Here is a 10,749-nt window from a genome sequence, read left to right on the forward strand (position 1 = left end):
TCTGCATGTTTGAAGCATCGGAATGGCTTACATGGAACGGGCAGATGCAAAGCATAATGTGAGGGTCACCAAATGAAATTGACCATTATCCACACTCAAGCAGGTGTCAGCATTTCCATTCCACATGATTGGATAGATGATTGAGACAGCGCAGCATTTACCAGTTCATCAACAGATAATGCACATTTCACTCTCTGTACCGCAGATCCGCTTCAAACTTTCAGGCTAAAAACTGCAAAAGAAATAGAAGGGACTGTTGAGAGTGGAAAGCCAACCTTTCTATGACATGATTTTTATAAGTAAATAAATAGAGCCCATTATGGATCTGGGATATAATAGCTGCCTTAGAAAAGTGGCATTGACAGAACCAAAGCACTGCATTACCAAGATTGCAAAGCACCCAGATTGCTCGTGATTAGAGAAATTATCCTAGATCAGAAGGACACATTGTTGTTACTAATTATTTGTATTACATTGGCCTGTAGACACCCCAGACCAATTCAAACCTTCCTTGTGCACAAATATGCACTTTCATTTATTCCATATAAGCTGCTGAATTGCCCTTGCTGGCTTTTAAAATGAATAAAACAACAGTGTCATTGATTTTATATGGTGTTTTTGAAAATACTTTTTGTAAATCCAAGCAATTATTGTATTTTAATGCAAATCACACAATCAATCAGCTATGACCAAAACATCAAATAGAGCGGACAATGCCAATTGAAGTCAGTTTAGGTCAGGCCCACAATTCAGGGACAGCTTAAAAATACACCAGAATCAGGTCAAATTGCTGAGAAATAGGACAGATACACCCTCAAATGCTAGTGTTCCCAGAAGATGTACAAAACCAGTCACAAAAGTAAACTTCTGTCCCATCACACTGGCTAACAAGTAGCTAAAAAAGCAGTTTCCTGAGGCATTCCAACCTTTTGTATCTCCCCTCTAATCTCACCTCCTCCCCCTCAAAAAAAAAAAAAAAAACCCCTAAACAGACCTTGATTCAGAGATGAGTGGTTCTTTACAAGCAGTCTTAGCAAACAACCAGTTCTTCTGATCCAAAAGGACCAGCCATGCACCCAGGTCATTGTATAATTCAGATCTTACCCAAAAATATGCTGATGCCAATCCTTTAGTATCTAAAATCTAAGGCTGTGTCTACACTGGCATGAATTTCCGGAAATGCTTAAAACAGAATAGTTTTCGTTATGAGTATTTCCGGAAAAAGAGCGTTTACATTGGCAGGCTGCTTTTCTGGAAAAGCCCTTTTTCTGGAAAAACATCTGTGGCCAATGTAGACGCGCTTTTTCGGAAAAGAGCCCCGATCGTCATTTTTGCGATCAGGGCTTTTTTCCAGAAAAACTACTGGGCTGTCTACACTGGCCCTTTTCCGGAACAGTGTTCCGGAATAAGGACTTATACCCGAACGGGAGCAGCGTAGCTTTTCCGGAAATTCAAGGGCCAGTGTAGACAGCTCGCAGCTTATTCCGGAAAAGCGGCTGATTTTCCGGAATAAGTGGCCCAGTGTAGACACAGCCTTCAGGTTTATAGAAAGAAAGAAAGGCTAAGTGTACATTGCAGAATTAAATTGGAAAAAGATACGCAATTTGCATACTGCAAATTGCATATCTTTTTCCAATTTACCTTTGAAAGAGGCTTTTCTGAAATTCGGCGTGTCTACACGGTGCCAAATTTTGGAAAAAAGTCCTCTTTCGACACATCCCTTCTTCCTCATAAAACGAGGTTTACAGGGATGGTGAAAGAGCACATCTAGGGTATGTCTAGACTAAATCCCTCTGTCGCCAGAAGGATGTAGATTAGACATACTGAAATTGCGAATGAAGCAGGGATTTAAATATCCCGCGTTTCATTAGAATAAAAATGGCCGCTGCTTTTTGCCAAGATGGCAATTTGTTGGCAAAAAGTGGTAGTCTTTTGCAACGAGGTTTACAGGATCGGTCGGAAAAGGCTTTCCTTGCTGACCAATCCCCATCTAGACTGACGCTTTTGGCTCGCAAATTGCCGCGTCGGCAAAAAGCAGCGACCATTTTTATTCTAATGAAGCGCGGGATATTTAAATCCCTGCTTCATTAGCAATTTCGGTATGTCTAATTTACATCCCTTTGGCGACAGAGGGATGTAGTCTAAACATACCTCTAGAGTCTAGAAGTAGTGAGAGAAAGAAAGAAAGAAAGAAAGAAAGAAAGAAAGAAAGAAAGAAAGAAAGAAAGAAAGAAAGAAAGAAAGAAAGAAAGAAAGAAAGAAAGAAAGAAAGAAAGAAAAGCCAGTAATGGCTCAGGACAACTCTGTGCTAGGTGCTGTACAAATGTAGAGAGCATGTCCACAGATAGTGTTATAAGGATGAATATATTCAGGATTCTGAGGTACTCAGATACAAAGGTGATAGGGGCCAGACAAGCACCTAAAAGAAAGACTCTTCTGGATTCTTCCCCTGTCATTCACTGTTGCACAGACACACTTGTGCATGCGGAACATTCTTGCTGGCCCGTGAGAATAGACATGTGAGGAAGGTCTGTGTGTATCTTCCGACTTTTTAGTGGGATGAGACATTTTTTGGGGGAAAAAGGAATCACACAGGCCTGACTTTCATTTACACCATGGCTCTTTTCCTTTGATGTGCCAGTAGAAAGGCCCCTGGCCGTGCAAAAGGGTTTGAAAATGGATGCTGCTCTCACTTTAAGGCCCCTCTGCACACAGCCTGAAAGGAGCAAAGAGGCTTTGTAGTGTCAATGAAAATCAAGTGCGCTCTCCCTCTCTCTTCCCCGCTCTCCTAGTACATGTTTCTCTGCCTCCCCTCCGCTTTTCTTCTTCTCTGGCCACACCCGTTTCTCTGCCATGTGCCAGTTGCCTGACTAGTTCATTCCCTTCGCTCCTACTTGCATGGACCTTCCTTTCCCAGGGCAGGACTCATTAGCTGCTCTATCGTTGTTGGCTGCTGCAGCAATGGTTATAAAAAAACAATAAACAAACCCAAACTAAGATCAGGGTCCCCCTTTGCTGTGCCCTAGATGAACTTACTGTAAAAGGCCGACCCTGCCCTAAGAGAGTAAGACAAGGCACAATAAGGTGTTGCTTGATCTAAGATTGCTTCTGAACTTCCAGTTACCACCTGTGGGGTTGACAGGTTCTTTGTCCCAGAATCAGGCCCACTATTCAACTTTTCTGTGGTTGGGACCTTGCTGGGCAGCGTGGCAACATTCACACTACAGGAATTCCTGTATAGTTCAGGGTGGGTCCTGCTTTGGGCAAGGGGCTCGACTCGATGGCCTCCTGAGGTCTCTTCCAGCCCTAGGATTCTAGACTGCAAATATAGTTTATTAATACAGTTAGCGCCATTCACCAACACCCCCATTTCAGAAGACAGATAGGGAATGGACCATGTATATTTCCACACATTCACACCGTTCCTTCTAGAGCAATGGGTAGCAGGTTTAAAACTAATAAAAGAAAGTTCTTCTTCACACAGCGTGTAGTCAACCTGTGGAACTCCTTGCCAGAGGAGGCTGTGCAAGCTAGGACTATAACAGAGTTTAAAGAGAAGCTAGATAATTTCATGGAGGTTAGGTCCATAAAAGGCTATTAGCCAGGGGATAGAAATGGTGTCCCTGGCCTCTGTTTGTCAGAAGCTGGAGAAGGATGACAGGAGACAAATCGCTTGATCATTGTCTTCGGTCCACCCTCTCTGGGGCACCTGGTGCTGGCCACTGTCGGCAGACAGGCTACTGGGCTAGATGGACCTTTGGTCTGACCCAGTATGGCCGTTCTTATGTTCTAATCCGAGGTGTTAGCCATCATCTTCCTCATCACCTGCACCTCCCCCGTCATCACCACTGGCCATCAGACTGGCACCTCCCAACGACAACAGCTCCTCTTCTCACCCCTAGGCTGGGATGCCACTTTTATCGTGTTACGCTCGCGTTGTTACACTTGATGCATATTCAATAAGGGATGTTTCCCTTTCTCTTTATTTGTATTTCCTCACCTTACTAATGGTGCACTGTCTTTTTCCAATAGGTCAGTATCATATTGAGCTCAACTTATTATTATATGCATCAGTTTGTTACTGTGGGCCTTCTGTGGCCTGTCTATTACATTTGTTACTTCTGTCTTACCCGGTCTAGTCTAAACCAGTTAATTCGTGTTTTCTAAGTAATGATGCACCTGCTAGGGCTGAGGGTATTCTTGGACGCCCCTTATGCCACTGAAAGTTGCTTTATCTGGGTGAAAGGTCCCAGATACGTGCACATTAACTTTCCTATGTGGGTGAAGAGTACCAGAGTTGTGCATGCTAGTTTTGCCTTAACTCAACATACAGGATGTGGCCTGTAAGTCCCTTGCGTTACAGCCAAAGTGCCAATATAAATCTACTGAAACTTATTATGCTAAACATATAATCAACACCATAAGGAAATAATCAGTGAATATATCTACAGGCAAGCAACCACAATAGCGAAAGCAAGAGTGAGTTTGAAAGAGAGGAATAAGATCTGGAAAAGTAAAGTGATTAGCTTAGGAATGTAGCTGAGTGTCTTGAAAACACGTATATTTAGCAGTATATTGTATGGATGTGAGATATGGGTTATAACAAAAGATTAGAAGAGAAAGATATTGATGTTCGAGAGGAGGAGTTATAGAAAGATCCTGAGAATAGGATGGATGCAGAAGGTCACCAACGAGGAATTATGTAGGAAGATACAGCCGAAAGACAACCTACTACAGAAGCGGTGAGGAGTCCTGTGGCACCTTGTAGACTAACAGAAGAGTTGGAGCATAAGCTTTCATGGGCAAAGACATGCATGTGATGAAGTGGGTCTTTGCCCACGAAAGCTTATGCTCCAACACTTCTGTTAGTCTATAAGGTGCCACAAGACTCCTTGCTGCTTTTGCACATTCAGACAAACAAAGCTATCCCTCTGATACTTGACTACTGCAGAAAGTTATACAACAAACGTTACAGCTATTCGGGCATATCTGCAGAATAAACAACAAGCGAAAAGCTAAGACTCTGGTATTCGACATAATGGATGGTCCGAATAGGAGAGGCAGACCCCACAGAGAATAGGTAGATAATATAGTAGATTGGTGCGGAGGTAGTCTACAGAAACTAAGCCACTCCACACTGGACAGGGAAAGATGGAAGGAAATAGTGAGGGAGGCATTGGACACCAATGGGCGTTGAGCCCATGGTTGTGGATGATGATGACGCAACCAGATTAGCCCGATAGGCTACAAAGGGGATATAACAAATGGGGGGTATGGAGGGAAAAGATGCTAGGATTTGTCCATTTCTCCCAGCTTTTGGTTTAATCATACAAAAGGCTGCAGCAGGAAGGTCCTGCTTCAATTCAAACAACTCACACTCTCTTTTCATTGTGATAGAAATGTAGCCGTGTTAGTCCTGTTTTTTGTTTCAGCTACACCAGACTATGCAGCACTTTAAAGACTAACAAGATGGTTTATTAGATGATGAGCTTTCGTGGGCCAGACCCACTTCCTCAGATCAAATAGTGGAAGAAAATTGGCACAACCATAGATACCAAAGGATACAATTAAAAAAAATGAACACATATGAAAAGGACAAATCAAATTTCAGAATCAAATTTCATTGGCTCTCTGCCAACATTTCCCGAAGACTTTCAAGGGCCCACTATCTCTGGTTTAACCTTTACAGGCCATTTCATTAACTGAATGGCCCAGATGTCCAAAAAGTATCCCTCCCATTCATCACAACTTGTTTTAACCTAGCTCTGGAATTAACACTGCAGTTGGGAGAGGGACTGATGGGTATTATAGGTTGGAAAGTCGTTTCCTGGTGTGGGAATCCTCTCCCAAGATCTCCTCTACATAAGCTTACGGGGAAAGAGTGGTCTGGCGTTTATATTGACTCTGGTCATTAAACACAGCCTGCAGTGCAATCAGTGATCCAAAGACCCCTGCGCGTCTGAGAAGTTATTTACCAGACAACTGAAAAAAATAAACAATCATTGCTGTAGGCACGGTAAAGTTTATCGGAGATGTTCATTTGATGCACTCGACATTCAGAGTAAAATCTGAAATGGAAATGAAGACGTGTCTGACCTTCCATCACAGAAGAAAGCTACAGCTATTCCGAGGAGCAGGAGAATCAGGCACCTTTGTTTATTTACAAGTAGACTGCTGTCTGATTGCCAGCGCTGAATGAGAAATCTACGAGACAAGGAGCCGCTTTGCTTTTTTTCTGAAGTTGATTGAATATTAATAACAACGCAGTGGAAAGTTGATAACAAGAGAGACTGTGACCATAGTGTCTGAGCAGCATCATATTATTTGTGTAGCTCCCTCATCACCATGGACAGGGTAGAAGTGGGAAATCGACGACATTCACATGCTCAGGAACACCACATCTTCAAAGCCTCGGTGTGTGAATACCTATCACCTTCATTTCCATTGTACAACAACATTTACCTTGAAGAGTTACAAAGCACTTTGCACATGTCAGACACAGCACAACCTGGAAATGCAGCCATCTGCTAGCAACAGAAAAATCATGTGCACCATTTGGGATAAAGGAGTGTTGGCCAAGGATGCCAGATGAGACCCCTGCCTTTGAAGAAATGTTCTGGAAAATGGTAACGCAATTATAGGACTTAAGGGGCAGTCTTTTTGCTCTGAGTTTGTACAGCACCTTGCGCAATGGAATCTCTCTCCTGGACTAGAGATCTCAGGTGCTACTGCAAGATGAACAATTTTCTTTCTTTCTTTCTTTCTTTCTTTCTTTCTTTCTTTCTTTCTTTCTTTCTTTCTTTCTTTCTTTCTTTCTTTCTTTCTTTCTTTCTTTCTTTCTTTCTTTCTTTCTTTCTTTCTTTCTTTCAATTAGATACACTTGTTCAACCTTTCAAGGGAGTTTGGGGTCAACAGTGCACTTGGTTCCTGGTCTGTTTATCACAGGGCTTTTCAAACTAGGGGGTGAGACCCAGGCGTGGGTGGTGGAATGTCAGGCGCTGGGTCTCGTTGCTGAAGGGGGGTCAGGTGACCAGTGAGGTGCTAAGGCAGCTTCCTGTCTCTCCTGGCACCACAGGTGGTGCTCTGCCCCAGAAGCAGCCGGCAGCAGGCCCGGCTCCTGGGTGAGGAGAGGAGAGCGTACAGGGTTCCACGCTCTGCCCCTGCCCTGAGCACTAGCTCTGTACTCCCATTGGCTGAGGACCTGCTGCGGCTGCTTCTGGGGCGCAGCATGGTCTGCAGCACAGGGCAGACAGGAAGCTGCCTTAGCCTCTCCCCCCCCCCCCCCCCACCGCATCGCTGACTGGGAGCCACTGAAGGAAATCCCTTCCTGCCCTGACCCGCCCCCAAAACCCAAAGCTCTCATCTTCAGCCCCACTCTGGAGTCCCCATTCTGGAGTCTTCAACGGGGTCATGAGAAAAAAAGTGTGAAAACCTCTGGCTTTGGGACAAACCCAGGACACATCAAACAAGTGCCTAGTCAGAGAGTGGAAGCTAATGCCGTGTAGCTGCTGTTCTCATGTAATAAATAGGATCTCGTCCAGTGCCCACTAAATCTTTCTGCTGATGTGAATGCATCAGCTCTCAAAGGGAGGAGCTTAATGGACAGCCATGAGGTGGAATATTTTGACAAACTATTAGGCAAATACAGTTCAAACATCAAACGTATTCCGAAAAATCAGGATGCTCATGGGGAAAAGGCTAAATTCTCCATAAAAAAAACCCAGTGATTGATCTGATCAGCTCTGTTAGTAACGACACAGATAAGATGCTTGATGAGCATTAGGAAGCTATGGCTTGTGTAGCCCAATAGGGCACGGGGTGGGGTTCCTCTCCCTCTGGGTGAATGGGCGGCCACTCTGCCTCACTACACTCTGCTTAGTTTCTTGCCTGGAATCAGCTGGGGCTTCTGGTCCTATACTAGTCCACAGCTCAGATGGACGCTTGTAACGACTAGTCTCAAAACCCCGGACCTGGTTCTGGGCAGGGCACCAATAACACAAACAGCCCTAAGACCGGGCCCTGGTATTGACCCGGCAGTGTCCGGTATTGACCCGGCAGTCTGGTATTTTCACCTCTTGTCCAGTAAAAAAATTCAGAAAATACCGGACACCTAAAATGTCCGGTATTTTCAGATTTTTTCCCAGCCAGGAGACAAAAATACCTGGTGCTTACGTGGTGCCGCAAGGGAGCTGTCTGGCCCAGAGCAGGGAGACAAGATGTCGGAGGGCCACTGGCAGCGTGTTAGGGCCAAAAAGCCTCAAAAGCATTTCTTAAAGGGGCCACGCTGCTTTTAATTTTTTTTTTTAATATTTATTTTGCTTAATAACTCTTGGGGTCCTTTTTTAAAACATTTTTTTTGCTCAACAACTTTGGTCTCCCCCTTTTTTTTTCTCCACAGAATTTTTTCCCCAGTGGGTTTTTGTGTGTGTGTGTGTGTGTGTGTGTGTGGATGTGGGGGGATATTCGGTATTTTTGGTTAAACCGTCTGTCAACCCTAGGTGCAGGGCAGGCAGCAGGCAAACAATTCTGAGCCCAGGCCTTTGTTCAGGGCGGGGCGGCAAATGAACAAACAGTTCTCAAGCCCCGGTCGTAACTAACCCCGTTGGGCCCCCTTGTTTGGGCAGGTTCAGGCTGCTTTTCAGGAACAGCTGAGGGGGGAGACTGCCACCCAAGGGGGGACGCAGACCCACCCACTCCACTGCCTCCCAGCCCAGGGCCCTAATAACAGTAGAGCAGTCTGCTGCTGAGTCAGTGGGGATCCTTACCACAACACGCTGCCCTGGTTCTGGCCCAGACAAATGGTGGTCGGCTACCCCTGGGCTCTTTCAACCCTCCCCCTTGGCTTGTACCTGTGTCCAGTGCAGGTCCCCTAGGGCTCCATCGCTTTGGGACCTCTGGCCAGGTGAGCAGTCCTTCTCGGCAGTCACTCTGTTGTGGGCCTGGTGGCCCAAGCCAACCCTCGGCTTCCCCTGAGTCCAGCTCCTTGTTGGAGTGCACCAGGGATGCTTCTGGCTCCTTTGGTGGTGGGGGCCTGCCTGGCCTGTCTGGCAGACCTTTTATATCCCTGGCCCCGCCTCCGGTCAGGTGGGTTGCTAGGGCCAGGTGCTGCCCTCCAAGGCTCTGGGAGGCCTCTGGGTCAGTGTGGGGGGGGCACTCCTCCCCACTACAGCATGCAATAGCAAAAATATGATGCCTCTAGTTTTGCAGTTAGACGTTCCTGTTATACACCTTCCTTGGTAATGCAGCATTCCTTTTCATGAAGCATATGCATAGTCAACAGACATGTGCAGCTTGTTAATTGCTATTATTAATTCAGTTGCCTGCACTGTTGCGAAATGAGGGTAAAATGCAGCCAGGTGGAGTGAAGACATGGTGCAATCAATTCACTTCGGTGAGAGTTCAGTTTCACTTTGCCCTGACCTAAAGGTCATCTTACAAAGTGCAGGGCAACAGGGAATCTGGCCAGATAGCTTGAAACAAAAAATGAATTCTGCCCACCAATGAAACCAATGGGAATTTGCCATTGATTTTAATGGAGAGACGATTTTATCTGGACCAGACCATCATCGCTCTGGACCGGATAATGTGACTTACATACAGTAGAACCTCAGAGCTATGAACACCAGAGTTATGAATTGACCAATTCATCTCTCACCTCTTCTGGAACCAGAAGTACTCAATCAGGCAGAAACAGAGAGAAAAACACCCTCCAACCACCCAAACAACCCACCCACCCCCCAAATAATAACCAACCAACCAACCCACTAACCAACCAACCAAATAATCAACCAACCAATCAACCTACAGTGCAGTTCAGTGTTAAATGTAAACTACTAACAAGAAATGGGACAGAAACATTTTTCTTCTGCGTAGTAAAATTTCAAAGCTGTGTTAAGTCAGTGTTCAGGTGCAAACTTCTGAAAGAATAAGCCTACTGTTTATTCAGGGTTTTGAACGTTTCTGGGTTACGAACTAGCTCCATTCTACTGTAGCTCCCTGGACTTCAATGAGGCTGTACCACTGTACACCAGCAAAATATCTGGCTTTGTTTTTTCAACATATTTAAATGAAACAGCTTCCTCTTATAATTGCTTCTTTGTTATTTTACTAATATAATCTGCATTGAATTAGCCGAGTCAAGGTATTTGAACATTGCAAACACATGAGCCCACTGCAGTTATTAACCCAGCATGACCCTGCTAACTAAACTGCATTAATTCACTCTAATGCAGGAATGGGACTGTGAAATCAGCTACAGATATGGATCTTTAGCTCACCTGATGCTGAAGCCTTCATATATTGCCATTATATTTCCTTAGACTGATTGCTGCAAGAGCCAGTATTTTGCAATGTAGTGATTGTAATGGGCTATGGTGGAGCAACTTGGTGGGGGGGGGGGGGGGGAGGATCACAGATGGAATTTTGCAAATCATTTACATTTAAAAAAATGCATTACCTACTTCACAGAAAATAAACAGCAAAAAATTCAGAGCAAAGAGCAGAGTCCTAAAGGCTATGCTATGGTAGGGATGCAAATTACTGTACTAGACAATCTGAGACACAGGGAAATTAAAACGTCATGCCTCAGTGGAACTGTAGTGCTTAAAGTTATGCTTATTTCCTTTGTTTATTCATGCAATCGTTGATCTACTCACAAATTTCAAGGTAAGTGCTATTCTTGTTCATTAAAACATTCTATGGATCAATGCTTTCATGATATGCATGGAGAAAACAAGCTGCTGCAATATT

At 44.7% G+C, this 10,749-nt stretch overlaps 1 long non-coding RNA gene across 1 annotated transcript in view; it reads right to left on the reverse strand.

Annotated features, from left to right (window-relative positions):
• LOC142830137 (uncharacterized) overlaps positions 1-10,348 on the reverse strand; it is a 110,818-nt gene extending 100,470 nt beyond the window's left edge. The window contains exon 1 of the long non-coding RNA XR_012905107.1: positions 10,278-10,348. This is a non-coding gene — a long non-coding RNA (uncharacterized LOC142830137). The remainder of the gene's footprint in view (positions 1-10,277) is intronic.
• Between the last annotated feature and the right edge of the window lie 401 nt (positions 10,349-10,749).

This window comes from Pelodiscus sinensis, chromosome 7 (assembly GCF_049634645.1).
Source record: "Pelodiscus sinensis isolate JC-2024 chromosome 7, ASM4963464v1, whole genome shotgun sequence".
Classification (NCBI taxonomy): Eukaryota; Metazoa; Chordata; order Testudines; family Trionychidae; genus Pelodiscus; species Pelodiscus sinensis.